At 33.4% G+C, this 24,217-nt stretch overlaps 1 pseudogene; it reads left to right on the top strand.

The window, feature by feature from the left end:
• Positions 1-2,929: 2,929 nt before the first annotated feature.
• Positions 2,930-3,047, top strand: LOC120613893 (uncharacterized; annotated as a pseudogene).
• The last annotated feature ends 21,170 nt before the right edge of the window (positions 3,048-24,217 follow it).

Here is a 24,217-nt window from a genome sequence, read left to right as displayed (position 1 = left end):
CCTCAATCACTAACCATGGCTATCTATGCAACAGTTAATTTGCACAGAAATATTTTTGTATATCACTGTGGATACTATTCATACTTAGAAATGATTGACTTGTGAATTTTTCCATTGTGTAGATTTAACGATTTAACATAATTAATTTCTGTTTGCTCCTGGCAAAATTTTACTTTTTTATAAGGCTTTTTCTCACTCCTTCTGAGCTTGTTTCTGAAAATTCCCAGTATTTTCTTAAAATTTTATTTATTTATTTAAATTAATTATAAAAGTCCAAAAAGCTGTCCCATAAAATGTTCCTCTTGGCTAAGGAAACACACACAAAAACACACACTGGCTATCTAAAAGGAAAGAAACTTTTAATTTAAAATTATCGCAAGGGTATGCAGTGGGATAGTAACATAGAGATTTCATAAGGTTCTTCAATGTCATTCAAAAGTGGTATTAAAAATATAAATGTCTATATACATTACATGGATTTTGCTTCTTTCTGCATTTTGTCTCAGAAGAATATGCCCATAAGAAAGTACTAAATATTGGAAATCAATAGCTGAAACTATGAACCTCAAATATACCTTATTTAAAATGCATTCTATTTCCAATGTCCTGCGAATGTTTAAGAAATATTTAGTACAAGGAGAGAAATGTAAAAAAGAAATCAATCATCTCCACTCATTTTACCATATAAAGAAATCCATCTGAAAAATGTTCATCTCCTATTGATTTCTCATATATTACATTGTCTTCTAGTAGGCCAATGAACAGAAGTTCATGAGCTTATAGTTTATACATTGCACTGCTGCTTCAAAATGAATTGCATGTTCACATAAACACAATTGATTTTTAAGTCCCCACAACAAACAAAACTTGGCTTTGTTGCTTTTGTCTCTGCAATGGTAAATAGAAACATGATTTTCTTGTTTTAAAAAAATACTAAAATTGATATTAATGTGAAAGTATTTCTACCATTCCATAAAATTGCTATGTTATAATTGATTATTTTATAAAACTATTTGATAATGTTCTGAGAAGATTATTTCAAAGCACTTAGCTTTATGTGGGCAATTAAACTTGCAATGAAAGTAGTTAAGAAACTGAAATGGCCATAACAGGAGTTCTGGTATTGCTTCACTGACTAATTACTACTATTCGTTGGTCAGCGTTGTAGTCCTGACACTGCAAAAGATATTACTAACATTTTCATGAATGCATTAAATTTAATTTAGTAGAGATATGCCTAAATACTCATTATAACGTTAAGAATTTTAGTAGCTTGTTTAATTTACACTTTAATTATCAAAAACTTTTACTTTTAAACAAATGTTTATTTACTATAGATTTGATTTCTATGTCATCCTGACATAAATATTATATAGATAATATCTATATATTTATCTTGATTTTGATTTCCTAGTGATAAAAATAATCAGTCAGAACTGAAATACATGCAGATTAATAAAGAAAAATATAAAAGAGATATAATATTAGTGGAGTCCATTTTCATAGAAAAGCGTGATTTTAGAACTGAAATAAACATAATTTTAAGCACAGAATGGTTCCTTATTTGCTTTAATAAGATCCACATAAATAGTGCCAAAACAGCCTACTAAGCACTTTCATGACCATAATCTAATATAGTTAAAACCTAAAAGTCTATTATATATATGTATATATGTATATATACATAATATATTATTTTTCAATTATAGCTAACACAGTATTACATTAGTGTCAAGTATACAACATAATGATTAAACATTTATATAACTTACAAAGTGAACACCCTGATAAATCTAGTACCCATCTGACACCATACATTGTTATGACAATATTATTGACTATATTTCTTATGTTATATCTTACATCCCTATGAGTATTTTCTAACTACTAATTTGTACTTTTTAATCCCTTCCTCTATATCACCCATTCCCCCAAACCTCTTCCTGTCAATCATCAAAATGTTCTCTGTATCTATGTGTTCTTTTTTAATTTACATTGTTCTTTATATTCCACATATAAGTGAAATCATATAGTATATGTCTTTCTCTGTCTGATGTATTCTACTCAACACAATACCCTCTATGTCCATCCACATTGTTGCAGATGACAATATTTCATTCTTTTATATGACTGGGTAGTATTGCATATATGTACCACTTCTTTGTCTACTCTTCCATCGATGGACATCCAGATTGTCTCCATAACTTAGCTATTGTAAATACTGCTGCAATGAACATATGGATGCACATGTTCTTTGAAGAAGTGTTTTGGGTTTCTTTGGATAAATACCCAGAAGTGGAATTATTGGGTCCTTCTTTGTCTCCTGTTACAGCCTTTGTTTTAAAGTCAATTTTGTCTTGTATAAGTATTACTACCTCAGTTATTTTTCTAAAAATTATTTCTTTGTTTCCATTTTCACAAAATACCTTTTCCCATTCCTTTATTTTCAGTCTGTGTGTATTGTTCAATTTGAAGTGAGTCTCTTATAGGCAATATATGTAAGGTATCATTTTCTTATCCATTCAGCCACTCTATGTCTCTTGATTAGAACATTTATTTCATTTACATTTAAAGTAATTGTTGATAGATACATAATATTACCATTTTGTTGTTCATATTTTTAAATTTTTTTCTTCTACTTAAATAAGTCTCTAACATTTCTTTTAATACTGGTTTAGTTGTGATAAACTTTGTAAGCTTTTTTTTTTCTGTCTGGAAAGCTATTAATCTTTCTTTAATTCTAAAGGATAGCTTTGCTGGGTAGAGTAATCTTGGTTATAGGTTCACATTTTTCACCACTTTGCATATTTGATGCCGATTCCTTCTGGCCTGCAAAATTTCTGTTACAAAATCAGCTGACAATGGGTGTTCCCTTGTAGATAATTAAATGCTTTCCTCTTGTTGCTTTTAGGATTCTTTCTTTGTCTTTGTCTCTGGCCATGCCACCCTGAACAAACTCGATCCTGTCTGATCTTGGAAGCTAAGCAGGGTCGAGCCTGTTTAGTACTTGGATGGAGACCACCTAGGAATACCAGGTGCTGTAGGCGTACAAAATAAAAAATAAGGGATTGTAAGCTGACAAGATCCTTGCAATCTGTGAGGTCAACCAAGGGTTGCCTCACCTAAAAAATAAAAATAATAAAATAAAATAAAATAAAATAAAATAAAATAAAATAAAATAAAATAAAATAAAATAAAATAAAATAAAATAAAATAAAATAAAAAAATAAAATAAAAATCAGCTGACAATGGGTGTTCTTTTGTAGGTAATTAAATGCTTTTCTCTTGTTGCTTTTAAGATTCTGTCTTTTTCTTTAATGTTTAGCATTTTAATTATAATTGTGGGCCTCTTTGGGTTCATCTTGTTTGGGACTCAATGAGCTTCCTGAGGTTGTATGTCTATTTCCTTCACTGGATTAGGGAATTTTTTATCATTATTTCTTCAAAAAGTTTCTTAATCTCTTACTCTCTCTCTCTTCTTCTGGTACTCCTATGACACAAATGTTGTCTCAGAGGACCCTTAAACTAATCTTATTATTTTGGATTTTTTTTTTTCTCTTGGTTGCTTTGATTGGGTATTTTCTGTTACCTTATCTTCCAAATTGCTGATTAGATTCTCTGCTTCATCTACTCTACTTTTGGGTACCTCTAATGTAGTCTTTATTCCAGTTATTGTATTTTTTTTTTCATTTCTGACTTTTAAAAAATGTTTTCTATATCCATTTTTATGTTCTCTATCTCTGTTCAAGTTCTCACTGAGATCATTGAACATCCTTATAATCGATGTTTTCAATTCTGTATCTGGTAGATTGCTTGTCTTTATTTTGTTTAATTCTTCTGAAGTTTTCTTCTGTTCTTTTATTTGGGATATGTTTCTTTGTCTCCCTTTTTTGGCTGCCTCCTTGTGTTTTGTTCTATGTATTAGGTAGAGCTGCTATGTCTCCTAGTCTTAGTAGAGTGGCCTTATGTAGTCAGTGTCCTATGGGGCTAAGTGGCACAGTCTTCCTGGTCACCTGAGCCAGGTACTACAGGTGTATTACTTGTGTGTGCTGTGTGTGCCCTCCTGTTGTCGTTGAGCCTTGATTGCTGTTTGCATGTCAGTGGGAGGGATTGACCTTTGGACTGATTGGCTGGGAGAACTGGCAGTGACTACAGTGGAGGAGCTACTATACAGAGACTAACCCTGTGGAGTAGGATTTGCTTTAGCACGGCTCTAGTGCCTGCCCAGTCTGCTCTTTAAGTGTATGTTCTGAGGAGGTAGCTGGGTGGTGCTCTGGCTTATTCTGTAGCTGGCTACCAGGCATTTCAGTTTTGGGACCTCCCAGGAGCTCCCCACCGCCCTCCCCCCACACAGACCATGTTCAGCCCAGCCTGTGCCCTTTCTGGGGCCACATGGCATGAGTCAGAAAGCAATTCACAGAGGGCTGTCATCCATACTAAGCTTAGAGGTGTCTGGGAGGTCCAAGCCTTAAACCAAGGTCAGCTGCCACCAATGCTAGGCTTGGGCTGCTTAGCAAGGGGTATGGAGCATGCTGAGGTCAGAGTCTGCTTGTTTGGGGTTTGTAAACCTTTGAGAGATTTTAAGAATGTCTACAGCAGGAGTCAAGACAAGCTGTTTGTGAGGAAAAACTATTAAAAGTGACTTGGGTAAGCCTGTAATTTTGTTGATGCGAGGTCTCAGGAAATCACCAGGATAGGGCAAAAAGGTATTAGCTCGTTTGATGAAGACTCAGATATGGTGTCCACCTAAGTCTGCATGCTATGTGAGAGAGGGCTCAACAAAGGAACAACGCCCTTTGCCAGCACTTTTCTCTGAGAAATAGCTGCCCCTCCAGCCCTTGCACCAAAGCCAGACAATTCAGTTCCTCTTCATTTGTCCCTGGCACATTTCAAGCTTCTGCTTCAGTGTTGGAGATCAGATTTAGTGAGTTCATATGCAGGTCAATTCATGCATGGAGTGCCTGGGACGCTAGCAGCCTTCTATTTCTCTTAGCCACAAACTCTGCTGATTTTCACAGCCAGATGTTGTGGAGACATCTCTTCCTAGCACTGGAAACCTATTTTGGGGAAACTGGTATGGGGTTGGGTGCCCTCCCTTCTCAAAGAGGAACTCTATAGCAGAAATATCCCTCTCAATTTTTAACCACTACAAGTGAATGTGGGACCAATTGGTTTCATATTTCCACCCCTCTTATTAGTCTCGATGCGGCTTCTTCTGTATGTCCTTAGTTATAGAACTTCTATTCAGCTAGACTTCAGGTGATTCTCAATGATGGTTATTCTGTAGTTCAGTTGTAATTTTGATGTGGTCTTGAGAAGAAGAGATCACAGCATTTACCTTCTTCATCATCTTGACTTGAGATCCTAAAAGTCTTTAAAGTGGCAAAAATACAACATGAACTTATAATACTGACAGCAATTAAAGGAATACCAAAATGTGCTTATGATGAGTTAAAACTGGAACAAGAAAGATCTAACTTTTACTATATATCTTTGTCTATCATGCAAAAGAGCATAGCGAATTTCATGAAAGTGAGAATAAGTGTATTGCACAAGAATAGCATGTTTAAAAAATATATAAAAGAGCTAGTCATTTCATTTTTCAAATGTTTGTATCTATATTAAGATATATTGTGATTCATCATACATCATAAAAATATTACTGATTACTCCAAATGGGTATGTAGAAATAACATTTTGGGGCATCCAAATTGTTTGGTTCGGGCATTTAATTTGGTTCAGGCAACTCACATTGTGTTGACACTTCATTTTCACAAGAAACTCTTGCTATCTGGTGTTGAATTTTCTACATCCATTCTTTCTATCAGATTACCACAGAATACTTCTTTTAAAAACCATCCCTCTATTATTATTAGCCATGTGATTTGTGAAGGATTAACCCTACCTCCAATTCTAAGAATGGTTTAATCTAATCAGTTTATCTCACTTCCTACACATAATGATTTGTTTTCTTCTTCACAACTGTGGTTTGCAATTAAAACTACCTTCCTAAAAAGTAAATAAATAACTAAAGGAAGCAAGAACAAATAGAAAGAATGGCAACAAAAAAATCCCAGAGAAGAACTATATCTGTAAAGTTTAACTAACATTAAAAAGCCATTAATATACATAAAACAGTAAACTCGGGGAGATTTGGACCAAAAACAAAACAAAAAATAAATCTTACATTATGGTCAGAATTTGAACATATTCTTAAAAAAAAGAGAAAAGAAAAAGAAAACAACTACACACACACACACACACACACACACATACACAAAGACCCTACTCTTTAATTATTTCGTGATTGACAAAAAAACAGTTCTTTTCCCCTGAATCCCAGAGGCTCTTAAAATATTTTGAAATATGATTCGTTTATAGTTTTGAGTTCTCTGTCCCATATCCACTAAAATAGCTAAAATAGAATGTTTTAAAGAATACACAGAATAGCTTAATATATTTTTCACTTAATACAATTTATTTTTTATTATGAGAACATTTAACTTATGCTTCTAGAATCTAGATCATTAGTCATATAAGAAAAATATTGACAATTATATACGTATAGATTTAATTTTTAAATCCATATATAAAATAAATATATACCTAATTGTATTTTATTTAATAATGAAACACATAAATATGTCTTTTAACAAAAATCAAAGGCACGTATAATATGATTAAACACGATTATTTTCTTCTTCCTCAGTTTAATTTTATAATAGATAATTTTTAAAAAATTGAATCATTGTTGGACTATTATATCTTAGCAAGTAAAAAAATTAAATAAAAGAGGATTTTAGAATTTGAATTTAGAAATAATGCTAATAATGATAATAATCGGCTGTTTATTTTTCACAATTTTAAAGATTATTTTTATATGGTGTTATAGTGGCATAGTACATCTATCCACAGTTGAATATCTTATATTTTGAAACAATTGAAATGAATTCTATGACTTAAATAAATACGAAAAGCTATATAGACAATAATAGTTAGGTGCCATTGTATGTGAAACCTTGAGAAAATTAATTATTTAAGTTTATTTAATCCTTCATCAAATAAACTGAAACACAAGTAGATTGGGTCAAATGTTCAGTCAGCCTAATGACTTTGCTTACTAGAGACTGGATTTCAAACCAAAACTTTAACTTACATCTGGACTAGTATCCTCAGAATTTATAATTTACCAACATTACATATTTAAATTCATTCTAAGAAGATATTGAATGTCTTTTCAAATTTTTGGTTTGCCTTTCTTCGTAACTATTTTTACTATTTTATTACAGTAATTGAAATATTTTTGTTTATAAGGAGTTAATCTATCTCCATTTTTTAAAAAAATGGCTAAAATAAATCTGAAGATTTTGCACCCATGACCTCAAAATAAAAAAAATGTTTTGTTTTTGTTTTGTTTTTGTTTTGTTTCTTTTTTTGCAGAGGTGATTTTGTCTCTTTGCTCTAAATTAAACATTCAAACTTTGGGCTAAGAAGTTGAGACAAGATATAACACAGACTTAGATCTAAAACTAAACTTCTGATCTCACTCTCTAAACTTGCTCCAAACAAAATCTTCTCAGTTAATGACAACTTTACATCTTCTAGTTGTTTTGAGTTCAAACATCCTCTCACACTTCAAATGTAATTCTTTAGTAAATCCTGCTTCTCTCCTATCAAATCTGCATCTAGATTCTGATGACTTCACACCACTTTCATGAACACCACACTGATCTAAGCATGAATTATTTTAATAGCCACACAATTGATATTTCTGCACCTAACTGAACCCTCTGTATGCATTCACAATACAGCAATCCTTTTCAGTTAAATGTCAGATGTCTTTACTGTAATGAGATTCTTTCATAGCTCCCCATTTTATTCTATCTAAAAGTCAAAATTCTATTTATGGCCGACAGAGCACTACAGAGTCTCATTCCCCTCACATACTCCCTTCCAACCACAGTGACTTACTTGTACAGAACTGTCTAGGAAAACTTATCCTTGAGGGCTTTTGTTCCAGTGAATTCCTCTGACCCAAAAGCTCTTTCTAAAAATATCCTGACAATCTTAAGAAAAATTATATTTAGAAATAAGGCAACAAATTTGAAAGGTGGATGTTATGTTCTTTTAATGCCATTTGGAAGCATTATTTAACAGGCCTTCCCATGGATTATTTAAAGGAATGTGCTTTGATTCAATATTTATTGTTCATTATCTATGAATTAATAAAGGTTTAGCGAAGTTGCATATTGACTTACAGATCTTTGACCATAAAAGATGCATATAAAACCTCTCCAGTAGGAAAAATAAAGCCCTATGGGTCATGGCTTATAGTTAAGAAGACATTAACTAGTTTTATATCAAGTGTATCAAGTTTTTTTTCTAATATCCTCTACTAAATCATTCATAAGTTTCAAGTTCTGCAAAATGCTCTTCGACAAGCCCATCTTACTGAGCCATGTTTTACTTTTAAAAATTATATTTTCATAAAATATTATCTCCTACAAATATTTGTGTAATAATCACCTTCTCAGTGAGTTGTTTGCTTGTCTTATTTTAAAAATTACCTCAATTTTAAGACCTCTTATCTCCTTTTCTTGTTTTCTTTTAAAGAATTTCTCACTGTTGTGTCATGTTTATTTTACTTCTTCCTCTTATTAGAAAATAAACTCATAAGAAAATACTTAATTTATTCTTTTTTGCTCACTAATGGCAGTTAGTTCTGCTATAACACAACATATGTGTTCTTAAATATCATCATATTATGCAAAATTGCACAGTGAAAACCACAATTTGTGGAAAAAATGGTGGTAAGAGTACAAACTCCAAACAATTTGCCAGTGACACATTTACAAAATGATAACATGGTTTAAAATACATGTTAAACAGTAAAGACATATACAAACACTATAATAATTATGGCACTTTATTTTCAAGAGAACTGAAATTTACCACTGTGAAGGTGGCTTTTAGCAGTGTTGCAGCTGGTATTATTTTGAAATAATGGAAGGAAATTTATCTGAATTGAATGGCAAACTATCACACGGGATGTGATTGGGTGTGGTTCATAACAGAGTTGGTGAACTGAGGTAACTGTTAGATATTTCAGCTGTGTATATGTGTGTGAGTGTATGTGAATGCATGTGTATACATGTGTGCATGTATGTGTGTGTATGTATGTGTTGTGTGTGCCTATGAAATTCAGTTCAGCTGGGTGTAGTTTTCTGTATTCACTAAATGTATCTTCCTAGGGAAACCATGCTTAAGCAAAAGCAAAGTTGACTTTATGCTCAAATTTTTCCCTAATGTAATGACTATATTCAAACATACACACATTTTGAAACAGGCATACTAGACTTGATTGTACTCGCATATCCTGGAAGAGAGCCTACCGCATAGTATGTACTCAAGAAATATATGTCAATAAATGACCCAATAAGTGACTCGGTAAAATATAATTTTTTTGTCTCACAGCTTAAATCCATCAGAAAATAATGAATAGACAGAAACTACTCACAGAAAAGTTGGTTTCCACAGCTAATATGGGTATTATGAGCATACAAAATAAAATGAAACTAATTGGAAGTATTTACTTTAATGAATAATTAAATTATATGAGCTAGAGATATTCTAACCTAGTGAGTAGTGCCTGGCTAAGAGATGTAAGAGATGTCCAGGATAGAGCATATTAGTGTGAAAAAGTATATTCAATGCTTTATTAACATTTTATGTGGGTTATAATGTCAAAAAGACTTAGTCTCAACTTGAAGAGGCTTCACTGTGACAATACTATGGATTTCAACATTGTGATTTTGTCTTATTCTTTCTTAAAGGCCCAATATCTTCTTTAGTGTCTTTGATAAATTTTATCATGTTTATTTTATTTCCCTTTTTTAGTTGGCTTCCTTATATCTGACACTGCTAGTATTGTGATTGCTTTGTCCTGATCTTTCTTACAACGGCATATTGCCATGAATAATTGCTAATTCTCTATGCAAAATCTTTACTTAGCTTTTTTCTTTCCTGTTGGAGGGCATGAGTTTTGGTGGTATTGCTCCTAATAGGATTTATATTTGTTTTGCAAAGAGCCAAAGGACATTTTTTTTTAAGCGTACATTTTATTGTACAACATTATTTCTAAACCAAGTTGACTTACAAAAAAATTACATTTTTAAAACAACCAAAATAAACTATGGTTATTGTAAAACAAAATACAAAAAGTAAAACATTTTTTGTGGTGATATTTATGTGATAAACCCTTTGCAATTTATCCGAGGCTGCTTATTATTCCAGATGTAAAGGGAATATTTAGACATTAAAAATAATTAGAGTGATTCTTTTTGGTGTAGTACATGATGCACCACACTAATTAGTACTGGTTTCCTGTACCTGAGTGACTGCAGCCCAAATAATTAACAAGTATAAAAACTCATTATTGTGAAATAAATGTGTCTAAAACATTCACATGTCCAAAAGAGGTTGTGGCAAGAGACTTATCCTGATAATATCTTGGTAGAGACCAAGGAATCTATTAATTAAGAGATTTTATTCTCAAGGAACATAAAGACATTAACCAGATTAATTCCTTAAGCATTTGTCATATGCTGCCTGTCAATAATCACTATAAAAATTCTCATTAGCATCCTCCCCCAGTGTAAAACATACAATTTAAATATTCACATAGTCAACTTTCTTCTCTTTCCATTTTTCTGGGTAGTAAAAGTAACTGATTTAAAAGTAATCCAAGAAAGAGATTCCAGATGGTATAGAAGGTAGAGGCTGTACACACCTCCTCTAGCAATCACACCAAAATTATAACAAAACTACAGAGCAACCAGAATGCAGAGTCATCAGAGGTCTGGCTGAACAATAGCCCTACAACTAGGTCACCTCAAATAACAGGTCACCTCAAAACAGTAGGAGGGGAGGAGACAAGAAACACTCTGGTCCCACAACCATGAGTGGTGATTAATAATCTGGAGTGCCATCTTGCCTGAAGAGCCACCTCCCCAACCTGAGGAGTGAGGGGTTCTAGCTGCACACTGGGTTCCTCAGCCCAGAATTCCAGTGCCAGGAAAAGAAGTCCCCACAACCTCTAGCTGTGAAAAACAGTGAGATGGAGGGCTGTGGGAAGTGGATACCTTACTCTTATGAGGCCCACACTCAGCTGTATTCAGTGACAGACTCACTCACTCTGAGCTCTAGCACTGGGGCAGCTGCTTGAGGGACACCAGAGACATACAGGGAGGTGCTGAGCTGTTGGGCTTCATGGAAAGGGCTTGCTCCCAGACAGATGTCCAGGCAGAACCCATTGTTTCTTTGTTGAGCTCTCCCCACTCTCAGGCTGCAGATACAGGCGCCACCAACCTGGATAACACAAGTCATTCTGCCTAAGAGGTTCCCTGAGACTCTATCTCTCCCAACTTGTGGGACCACCCACGCTGCTCTCCAGTGATTTATTCTATACAAATGGTCTGTTTTGGCTTCTGCTGCAAACTTTCATAAAATCTATCAAAGGCTCACAAAACCCAGAGAGGCGGCATCTGGCCTCATTGTGCCACATACCTCTTGATGAGCAGTCCCAAGCCTCATACCAGTGGCAGCCGACCTGTTTCTGACTTGGCTCCTCGAGGCACCTATAAGCCCAGCACAGGTGACAGCCATATATGGATTGCTTGTTAACTTTTACCAGGCGACCCAGAGGTGCATAGGCTGTGGCTGAACTTGTACTCTTCCCAGGTTTGTGCCCCTGAGCCCCAGAGCACACCTACAACATAAAGCCACTTTGCTAAGACCAGGATACTTAGGAACCCTACTTAATACATAGAAACAAACACAAAGAGGGAGCCAAAATGGGGAGACAAAGAAGCATGTCCCACATGAAAGGATAGAACAAAGCTCCAGAAAAAGAATTCGCTAAAATGGAAGCAAACAATATATCAGAAGCAGAGTTCAAAACACTGGTTATAAGGATGCTCAAGGAACTTGGGAGAGGAGTAGGAGAACTCAGTGAGAACTTTGACAAAGAGATTAAAAAACATAAAAATGGAGATGAAAAACATAAAAAAGTGCCAGTCACATATGAAGAACACAATATCTGAGATGAAGAGTACATTAGAGGGAATAAATAGTGGATGAAACGAAGGATCGAGTCAGCAACATAGAAGATGGGGTAGCAGGACATGCAATCAGAAAAGCAACAAGGAAAAAAATCCAAAAAAATTAAGATAGTTTAAAAAGCCTCTTGGAAAATGTCAAATGTAAAAACATTCTCATCAGAGGGTTACCAGAAGGAGAGGATAGAGAGCAAAAAATTGAAAATATATTTGAGGAAATAATGAGGGAAAACTTGCCTAACTTGGTGAAGAAAATATAATTATAAACCCAGGAAGTTCAGAGAGTCCCATACAAGATGAACCCAAAGAGGCCCACACCAAGACACATCATAATTAAAATGCCAAAGATTAAATTCAAAGAGAGATTCTTAAAAGCAGCGAGAGAAAAGCAATTAGTTACATACAGGGGAATTCCCATAAGGCTGTCAGCTGATTTCTCAACAGGAATTTTACAGGCCAGAAAGGCTAGGCACAAAATATTCAGAGTGTTGAAAACCCAGGACCTACAACCAAGATTACTTTACCCATCAAAGTTATTTAGAATCAAAGGACAGATAAAGAGCTTCCCAAACAAGAAAATCTAAAGGAGTTCATTACCACCAAACCACTATTATATGAGATGATGGAGGGACTTCTTTAAGAAGAAAAAAAATATGTATTGAAAGTCTAAATAAAGAATGGCAATAACTACATATTTATCAATGAGTACTTCAAATGAAAGAGAATGCTCCAATCAAAAGATAGGGTGGCTGAATGGATCAGAAAACAAGATCTTTACATATGCTGCCTACAAGAGACTCACTTTAGATTAAAAGACACACTGACTAAAAGTAAGGGGATGGAACAAGATATTTCATGATGAATCTAGATGGTAGTGTGCTGAGCGGAGTAAGTCAGATAGAGGAAGACAAATGCCATATGATTGCACATATATATGGAATCTAAAGAACAAAAGAACAAACAAACAGAAATAAACTCATAGATACGGAGAATATTTTGAAGATTACCAAATGGGAGGTGATTGGGGAAAGATCAATGAAAAAGGGGGGAGGGATTAAGAAGTACAAATTGGTAGTTTTTATTGTGGAGATAGAAAGTATAGCATAAGGAATATAGCCAATAATATAGTAATAACTATGTGTGGTGTAAGAAGGGCACTGATTTTATTGGGGTGATCACTCTGTAAGTTATATAGATATCTGATGACTATGCTGTACATCTGAAACTAATATAGTATCGTATGCCAACTATAACTAAAAAATAAAAATATATATTAATAAATTTAAAAAAACCCTCAGCCAATAGATAAAGAAAAAGTAATCCAATATATAATCTAAAAAAAAAAAAATACAAAATGTCAAAAGATTATCTATGTTTTTTGTTTAATTCTAAATGGTTAAAATTTAGCCATTGGTGTTTATAGGATAGATTTTAGAGATTATGATAATGTTTACCATCGACTTCGCTTAACAGAAAACACACAAATGCCATTCTCACAATTTCTTTTTTTTAATTTAAGTTTATTGGGGTAACATTGGTTAATACAATTATATAATTTTCAGGTGTACATTATAATTTGACAGCTATATATAGTCTATTGTGTGATTACCACCCAAAGCCTAGTTTCCTTCAGCTACCATATATTTGATCCTTTATCCACTTCACTCTCCCTCTATTTCCCTATATTTGATTCCCTTTAACCTGTCTTCCTCTCCCCTCCTCCCCCACCCTCTACCTTCTGGTAACCACTAGTCCATTGTCCATGTTCCTGAGTCTCTGTTTGTCTTGTTCATTTGTTGCTTTTAGGTTTATATCCCACATATAAGTGATATCATGGGATTTTCCACTTTTTCAGTCTGGCTCATTTTGCTTAGCATGATTATCTTGAGGTCCATTCATGTTGTTACAAATGGCAGTATTTCATCTCTTCTTAGGTTGAGTAATATTTCATTGTATATATGTGCCACAGTTTCTTTAGCAAATTATCTAATGTAGAATACTTTGGTTGCTTCCATGTCCTGATCACTGTGAATAATGCTTCTATGAACATCGGTGTGAAAATATCTTTTTGGATATGGGTTTTCAAGTCTTTAGGGTAAATACCCAGTAGAGGAATTGCTGGATCATATGGTAGATCAAGTCTTAGTTTTTTGAGGAAACTCCATACTGCTATCCATAGTGGCTGCACCAATTTGCAGTCCCACCAGCAGTGTATGAGGGTTCCATTTTCTCTGGATCTTCTCCGAAATTTGTTATTACTTGTCCTGTTGATTATAGCTATTCTAACAGGTATGAGATAGTATCTCATTATAGTTTTGATTTGCATTTTCCTAATAGCTAGCAATGTTGAGCACCTTTTCATATGTTTGTAGGGCATTTACATGTCCTCTAGGGAGAAGTGTCTGTTCAGGTCCTTTGCCCATTTTTTGATTGTATCGTTTGTTTTTGTGTTGTTATTGAGTCATATGAGTTCTTTGTATATTTTGAATATTAGGCCCGTATCGAATGAGTTCCTTGCAAATATATTTTCCCATTGAAATGGTTGTCTCTTTGTCTTGCTGAAGATTTCTTTTGCTGAGCAGAAGCCTTTTAGTTTGATGTGGTCCCATTCATTTATTTTTGCTTTTACTTCCCTTGCCTTTGAGATCAAATTCATAAAATCCTCTTTAACTCCAAGGTTCTTGAATTTCATTCCTATATTTTCTTCTATTGATTTTATTGTTTCAGGTTTTATATTCAGGTCCTTAATTCAATTTGAGTTAATTTTGGTGTATGATGATAGACAGTCTAATTCCATTTTCTTTGCAGATGGCCTTTCAATTTTTTCAGCACCATTTATTAAGAGGCTTTCCTTTCTCCACTGTATGTGTTTAGCTTTTTTTTTTTTCCGAAAATTATTTGCCCGTATATATATGGGTTTACTTTTAGATTCTCTATTCTGTTCCACTGGTCACTGTGTCTGTTTTGCTGCCAAGACCATGCCATTTTGATTACTGTCACTGTGTAGTATAATTTGAATTTAGGCAGAGTGATGCTTCCAGCCTTGTTCTCTTTTCTAAGGATGGCTTTGGCAAGTCGGGGTCTTTTGTGCTTTCATACGATTCTGATTTTTTTGTTCTATTTCTTTAAAAAATGCTGATGAGATTTTGATAGGGATTACATTAAATCTGTATAATGCTTCAGGTAATATGATCATTTTAACTATGTTGATTTTTCCGATCCAAGAACATGGAAAATCTTTCCATTTCTTTGTATCCTCTTCAATTTCTTTTAATAGGGTCTTGTAGTTTTCATTATATAGGTGCTTCACATGTTTTGTTAAATTAGTCCTAAGTATTTTATTCTTTTTGTTGCAATTGTGAAAGAAATTATATTTTCCACTTCTTTTTCCGACACTTTATTATTAGATTATAGGAATGCTATGGTTTTTTGAACATTGATTTTGTACCGAGACTTTACTGTAATTGCTTATTGTTTCTAGTAGTGTTCTTGTGGAGTTTTTAAGGTTTTCTATGTAGAGAGTCATGCCATCTGCAAATAGTGACAGTTTAACTTCTTCATTTCCTATTTAGATGACTTTTATATCTTTCTCTTGCCTGATTACACTTGCTAGGACCTCCAATGTTATATTGAATAGCAGTGGTGATAGTGGACAGCCTTGCCTTGTTCTTGATCTTAGAGGGAATGTTTTTCAGTTTTTCAACATTAAGTATAATCTTGACTGACTGTTTGTCATAGATGGCCTTTATTATTTTAAGGTACTTTCCTTCTATCCCGATTTTGTTAAGTGTTTTGATCATAAATGTCAGTTATGTCCATTTTGTCTAATGTGTTGTTTAAAGATGTTATTTCCTTATTGATTTTCTGTGTGCGTATTTGACAGTGGAGTATTTAGATCTCCTACTATGATAGTATTCTGATCTGTTTCTCCTTTTAGTTCTGTTAGTAATTGTTTTACATATTTCAGGGCTCCCTTTTTGGGAGCATAGATTTTAATAAGTGTTATGTCTTGGTGCTTTATTATTATGAAGTGTTCCTCAGAATTTTTCTTTATCTTTTTTATTTTGAAATTTATTCGTCCAATAGTACCACTACTCCTGCCTTTCTCTGAATGGCATTTGCTTCAAATATCATTTCCCACTCTTTCACTTTGAGTCTACATTTGTCTTTGGAGCTGAGATGTGTCTCCTAGAGGCAGCATATGGTTGGGTCTATTTATTTATTTATTTGTTTGTTTGTTTGTTTGTTTGTTTGTTGATCCATTCTGCAACTCTGTGCCTTTTATTACTGAGTTCAGTCCATTTACATTTTGGGTGATTATTGAAATATAAGGTCTTTGTATAGCCATTTTATCTTTTGTTTTCTGGTAGCTCTGTGTTTCCATTGCTTCCTTGTCCTTGTGTTTCTGTTTTCTTTATTGTGGTTGGCTTTTGTGGGTTTTGTCTCTGATTCTTCTTGTTTTATGTTATATACTTCAGTTCTGACGCTATGGTGTACAGTTACCATTATAAATATGAAAAAGATAGTTGTATATATATATATATTTCTTCTGTGTGTGCCTTATCTTCTTTCCCCTTTGCAAATTTGGATCTTTGAATCCTCCTCTTTTCAGTCATTGTTATCTCAATTTGTTTCTATGTATGCTGAATGTTCATTACTATCTTGCTATAGCCATTCTCTTCTTATTATTTAAGCTTATAATGCCTTGTTCTTAGTAAGGATTTCACTCCTCTACTTCTATTTGCATGATAGTCACTTTACTTTTTTGTTGTTGTTATTTTGTTTTAGATGAGCTGATCCCTTTCAGAATTTTCTGTAGTGCAGGCCTCATAGTGGAGAATTCCCTCAAGTTTTGTATGTCTGCAAAGGTCTCAATTTCTCCTTCATATCTAAAGGAGAGCTTAGCTGGATACATTATTCTAAGTTGGTAGTTCCTTTCACTTTACCGATTTCTTCTCCCTGGCTGCTCTGAGAATTCTATCTTTATCATTGTTTTTTGGTAACTTCAATACAATGTGTCTTGGTGAAGGCCTTTTTGGGTTGAGATAATTGGGTGTTCTATTCTCTTCTTGAATTCCAAGCTCCAGTTCATTCCTTAGATTTGAGAAATTCTCGTCAACCATTTGAAAATGTTTTCTACTCCCTACTCTTTTTCATTCCCTTCGAGAATGCCCATTATTCTTATGTTTTCTCTCCCGATGGCATCAACTAGTTCTTATATTTCTCTTTCTTTTCTTTTCTTTTTTTTATTCTCCAGTTTCTCTCTTCTTCCTTCTGATTTATTTCTAGATTTCTGTCTTTGATATCACCGATCCTTTCCTCCATTTGGTCGATTTTATTCCCCAAGCTTGCTATTTCACTTTTCAACACTTGCAGTGTGTTTTTTATATCCAGAAGGTCTATTCAGTTCTTTTTAAGGGTTTCAATCTCCTTGCTCTGCTCATCTAGTTTTTTTCAATTCCTAAAATTATTAATATGATTTGTTTCAGAACTCACTGAGTTTTTTTCAGAATTCTCTGTCACTTAAGTCTCATATTTCTATGCCTGTAAGCTCATTTTTTGGAGATTTTTCTCTTTCTTTCTGAGATGCTTGGTCACCTTGGTTATTCATGGCATTTAATGTACTATTTCTCCACCCGGATATTAATGGAAGTGCATACTGTAGTTTTTCCAGAAAGAAAGAAGACCTTTATTATATAAAGGTCCGTCTTAGGCTGCTGCAAAGAAAGCGCTTTCCTTTTGGTTTTCAGTAGGTAGTATCTAATCCTCTTGGATCCCTGCTTTATATAAAACCTAAAGTCTTTTATTTTCTTGTAGATTTTAATCACACTCGCAAACTCTCAGTTACAGTCCCTCACTGTTAGCAATATTTTCGGTAGTGTTTGACAGATTCCCCTGGGGCTCCGCGGTGATCTGTCCCAGAGGATATGGGGAGAGGGGCCCTTTGAGTTGAGGGTTTGGGGCTGGTGCTCAACCTCGGTTTTGCAACTGGGATTGGTAAAAATCAACTTGTTTCTCTGCTGTCTCGTCTTGGTTCTCTGCTTTCTGCCCTGATGATTGAGCCCTGCTGCCAGCTGCATAGAAAAGTTTCGACACTTCCAGGCAGGGCCGATCAGGAAAGTTTCCGCACCTTCATCCCTCCCCCTCCTCCTGCAAAGAGCTCCAGTGGCTGCAACAGGCTGCTTCTTTATTTGCCCCAGTCCACCACTCGACACCCGGGATTCTGACCTATGGTAGCACTTATACGCAGAGCCCATGCTCAGATGTGCTGGTGTGCACTTTGGGTGTTTTTTGTTTGGTTTTAGATATTCAGCTTAATATTCTTTCAAGGGGAGAGATCTGAGGACATCTCTCACTCCACCATGTTTTTTTCCCCAGATCTTCACAGTTTCTAAATAAACAATCTAAACAAGAACACAATGCTTATCAATGCAGTATAACCCCTCTTTTCATCAGCATGCCAATTATCAGACCATCTTAATTAAGAGTACTGGAGCAGCCACTGAATACAAACTATTGTAGTCTCAATTGGATGTATTTACCTTTTATGATCTTTTGAGATGCTTGAATTTATGTAGTCCAAAGTGAAATATAATTGTCTTCTAGAAATGGAATTTATATTCTATAATTACTTCTAATCTGTGTAGGTTATTTATACTCCTTTTAAAATTTCTTTTCTCAGTTTCAAATTTCTAGACCTAATCGGTCTAATTCTTTCTATGATAAATACACAGTGGTTGTGCTGCTGATAATGATAGAAAGATTTATGGAAAAGTGGACAGCAATAAAATCATGTATATATAAAGGAAAAGTTTTTTATATAAGCATCATTTGCATATCAGATATCAGAACTGACTGTTGAGTTTCATCACAATTTGCTTTAAAAAACTGAAGCCCCCATCTAATCTCAGAAGCTAAGCAGGGTCGGGCCTGATTGGTCCTTGGATGGGAGACCACATAGGAAGACCAGGTGCTGCAAACGTAAAAAATAAAAAAAATAAGGGATTGTAAGCTGATAAGGTCCTTGCAATCTGTGAGGTCAACCAAGGATTGCCTTGCCCGAAAATAAATAAATAAATAAATAAATAGATAGATAGATAAATAAATAAATGGAAATGAAAAGCTGAAGCCAATGAAGGATCATGAACTTTTGGTGATTCTGGGATACCAGATATGACCTGGACATAATTAACTGAAGACCCTATTCTGATCAATGAATAATAAAATATATTTCATCTAACTGTGTATGGATCTAAGCATTCATCTCCCACTATTAAGAGTGATAGATTTTTATGCTTAGTCAGATTACCATGACTACCACCTTCATTCTAGCAATTACGGTTTCTCTATTTTTCCCCTTCGCAAACTACACAGTGAATTTCTTCACTGATCAGTAGTCCCTTGACAACATAAAAATTTATTGTAAAGTTGCTTTAATTCCAGTTGTCTTTATTTTATTTATTTTTAATGTATGCAAGCTATAATGCCATGAATAATTAACGACTTTAAAATTAAGTTAATTTTACATTGATAATTACTTTCTTGAATTTTTAAGCACTTTATTCTCATAACATTAAACTATTAATGAAACTTCAATATACTCTATTCTACTGCTAACTTCTGACTTTGTATTGATTTGTGTTATTTTGTAAAGTACTATGTAATTTCTACATGCTGTATGATTAATACCTTGTAGCTGGAGATAGGTTTATCCTTACTATTTGAAATGCTGTAAAATCAATGATACATTTATTATTAATTTTAAATATTTGACATATATTTCTAACTGTTAATTTCAAGCCACTAAAGCCAGATTTTAAAAATGAGAGAAATAATGAAGTCAAAGTAAAGACTTCATTGCTAAAATAGCAGTGCTTTTTTCCTTATAAAATAGTAGTATTATTAAATTCTCCAATTCTAATATATCAAAGAAATTTGAAGAACAGATATGAAAGTTTTTTGTATTATTCATATAGAAAATATGGAAGAAAGGGATGAAATTATCTTAAAACATGAAACTGTATTCTAAATTTATTATACCATGTCATTTAACGTTCTCTAAGATTTACAGGTTGGCTGCAAGAACTGGCTCAACTATGACAGCACTGAAGGAAGAGGGGCTGGAGCTAGTTAAGAAGGTGAGAAGAAATCAAATCAAATTGGGAGCAAATTGCAAATGATTTGTGTCTGGGTTATGTTAGAGAATAGATTCCCTAAGGACTGCAGCAAAAAAGAAGGGTTTGCTCTACACTTTGTAGTGGTCCCCAACATTTTTGACACCAGGGACTGGGTGCTCCTATGAGAATCTAATACCTGATGATCTGAGGTGGAGCTGAGGTGGCAATGTTAGCAGTAGGGAGTGGCTGTAAATACAGATGAAGCTTTGCTTGTTAGCTAGTTGTTTACTTTCTGCTGTGTGGCCTGGATCCTAACAGGCCACAGAATGGTACTGGCCCAGGGTTTGGGGACCCCTGTTGTAAAGGATCTGATATATTTTCCTCCACTGAGTGCTAAAGAAAGATGTTAAAGAATGAGAGATTAATTAGATATAGTTTCCCTTACCGTTGTAGACTTAGACTTTCTAAATATTTGAAGACTAGAAATCTCTGTAAGAAGATATATAGATGCGGGGGAAAAAAAAAAAAAAAACCCAAGAAAAAATGCTCAGTATTCATTGAGGAAAAGCATATTAAATCACACTGGAATACCACTGTATAGTTTTTAGTTTGGAAAAACTGAAAAAAAAATAAAATAAAATAATGCCAATGCCTGACAAATACCAGAGCAACTAGAGTTCATATATTTTGCTTGTAAGAATGCTAAATAATACTATTATTTAGGAAAGCAGTTTGACAGTTTCTTATAAAGATAAAAATTTGCTTAATATGACCAGAATTTCTACTCTTAGATATCTACCAAAACAAATAAAAATTTATGTTCACAAAAACTTGTACAGTAATATCTTCAGAATTTTTTTAAAAAAATCACCAATGCAATCTAAATGTTTTTCTATTTGTGAATTATAAACACATTATGGTACATTCATATCTTCGTTACTACTGAAAAAGAGAATAATCAGATGATAAAGACTATAATATTGATAAATCACAAATTTATTATAGTAAGTAAAAGAAGTCATATTCAAAAGGCTGCATACTTAAAATTCATTTATAAGACAATTTCATTTATGTGATACTCTGGAAAACATGAAACTATAGGGACAGAAAACAGATATGTGCTGAATTGTCTGGTGTTTGTAAGTGAAAGAAGACTGCTGTGTCTTATAAAGAATATTGGTATATTAGATAAGCTTTGTTTGGCCATGAGTTATTGTATTGTAGGCTGTGAGTTCAATGTCATTGAATCAACAAAATATATGAAATAAAGTGTTTTTAAACAGAAATACACAAAAAGCAAGTGTAATCATGAAAATGTCATGACCAGAGGTTTGCAGGCATCTAACCTATATTCTCCTAGGAACAATGATTCAGTATTTGCTAATTCAATATTTATGGAGAACTTATAGAATACAAGTATTGCAAATAATGAGGATCAGCTGTATATAATGTCAATATGACAACATAATCTATCTACATATCCGAGTAAAAACAATTTAAGATTTCAAGAGGTATAGAAGAAATTTATAATGAATGTGAATTTTCTATGCATTCTGTTATGTAAATACTATATAATCTATAACTGTACACAGTAATAGTGTAATTACTTGAACTTTAAATAAAAACAACCAGTCTGAACAAGTGAACCAGAAACAATCACTAAATGCAATTTTTCGATTAAGATGAATGTCATTTATGACTAATTCAGCTTGAGCTAAACAACCCAATAGCTAGAGCAGTTCTCATATGGGTAGAATCTGCTATTGTTATTTCCTCTCAAAAGATTAATTGTATGAATGCCAGTTTCTAAAGAAAAAACATCAGTATAATCAAGAATATTTGAGTAAAACAGAAAAATCCAGTGGTGCCTATTGATTAAATGAGTGGTCTGTTTTACTTTGGGGAGAATACAAATTCTTATTGCTTCTTTAACAACTTGCTGAGTTCCAGTTCATATATCTCAATCTCTAGAAACACATTGAACTAACCATAATTCAGTTTGTAATTTGTATAAATATTTTGTTCTTTCTTCCATCTTTCATGAAGACACCTTTAAGAAAAATTATTCAGTCATTCAGTTGTATTTTTTGATTTACATAGAAGATATATTTTCAAAATCATGCTTTTCATTGCCTACTAGATTTAACACACAAATGTGTTTGGTAACCTTGATGCAAATGTTTCCATGTATTGGTGGGCATGCAATAAAATGAAAAGTGAATGAGAAGTGAAAAAAAATTCACTAAGTTTATGAATTAAAATGATAGAGAATAAGGAGTAGTGGTAAAAAGTTCTGGGTTTTTTTTTGTTTGTTTGTTTGTTTGTTTTAATTTCGTTTTAAGCTATGGAGACAGAATATGTCCGTATGTGTATGGAGTATCCCATGGAAGAATGAAGAAAGAATATATATGGGAATTTATTCAAACCAATTGCAGAAGAAAAACAGTCACTGTTAACCTTGTTTTGCTTAAATAACATAATAAAGTACTGTAAGGAGTATTGATCTCAGATTTTAGTATATTAAAAATAAAGCCAAAAAAAGTAATATAAATAGTTTTTAGTTTGAAGAAACATTACCGTATGGCTATGCCAGTTCTAAATTAAGAAAAGGAATATATGTAAGTAATTTGATATTATAATTTCATATTACATTTGTTATAGTTTCAAAAATAAGCATAAAATAATTGAATAACTGAAATGTTGAATTGTTTTATTTATTTAATAAACATGTATTGTTTATTAAATAATTTATCTATTAATTTATTATATTTTATTTACTATTCCTTTAAATCAAAATTAGAGGATTTGCATTTTTAAATGAAGGGTTCTTACACTGTATTGTTAAAGCTTTAATGGGAAGAAAATTTAGGTAAAAAATAAAATCTTAGGTAGAGTGATGTAGACACAGAGAGTAGAAATCTATTTAAATAGAGGTATAGTTCACAGTCTCTCTGAAATATCTTCTTTTTGCTACTGATAGGATAAATCTAATAAACTATTATGTACTTTTGAACTGCAATATTAGCATAGGCTATTAGTGCATCTATTAGCAAAGGTTATCTTTGAAAGAAAGTCTTAAACGAGAGTGATTTAGGTTTCAATTGAAATGGTGAATAACTAAGGAATTTCACATCTTGGATTTGATCTAAGGATGTTTTGGGAGACAGTTATCCATAGATATTTTCACATTTTTCCAGACAGTCCAGACTTTACGAGCAAAGATTGAAAGATAAGAAGCAAATGTGCCTTGAAAGTTAGTAATAGTGAATTCCTCTAAAGTATTTTAGAGACATATCTTCCAAGAGTCATATTTGCTTACACTCTAGGATGGCGAAGCTAAAGATCTTCTCTTCACTGTCTTCTTCCCAACCTCAGACATTTGTTTATATTACAGAACAAACACCATTTCTTGTTTCTCTCTCTCTCTCCCTCTCTCTACCCTCTTCATCTTTCCTCAGACCTCAAAGAGGAGGAGCAGTCATGCCATACAATCCATTATCATTTCTGAGTCTCATAATTTCGGCATTGATCTCTTGTATTGCACTCCCATTGCACATGAGATTCTCACATCCCATGAGGACTAGGACTCTGGGAACTAAGGCTAATATTCTCTGTGAGCAATAAACTATCTGTTCTCTGACGTAATTTTTTTTTTTTTTTGTCAGAATATGAACTGCAATAAATAATTAGTGGTTTCTTGGCAAACGGTTCAAAACTGCGGCTCTCAAATTTTGCTTAACAAAGATCTAGCTTCTAAATGAAAACATTATACAAAGATTTAAGCCATTGCCTTTACATTTTTTGACAGATATTTCTCATTTCTTGAAAAATTATATCCAAGTACTTTCATTCTTGAGCAGCCTCACCCCCACTTACATATATTCATCTAGTCTAAGTGCTGTATGTACAATGTCAAGTCATTTCTAGAGCTGGAAACTATGTGAATATGTTTCTTGTATGATTTTAGTTTGAAATCAGGAAAAA

Source organism: Pteropus medius, unplaced genomic scaffold, assembly GCF_902729225.1.
Source record: "Pteropus medius unplaced genomic scaffold, Ma_sr-lr_union100, whole genome shotgun sequence".
Taxonomy (NCBI): domain Eukaryota; kingdom Metazoa; phylum Chordata; class Mammalia; order Chiroptera; family Pteropodidae; genus Pteropus; species Pteropus medius.
The sequence above is the reverse complement of the archived record's forward strand: the minus strand, read 5'-3'. Positions and strand labels throughout refer to the sequence as shown.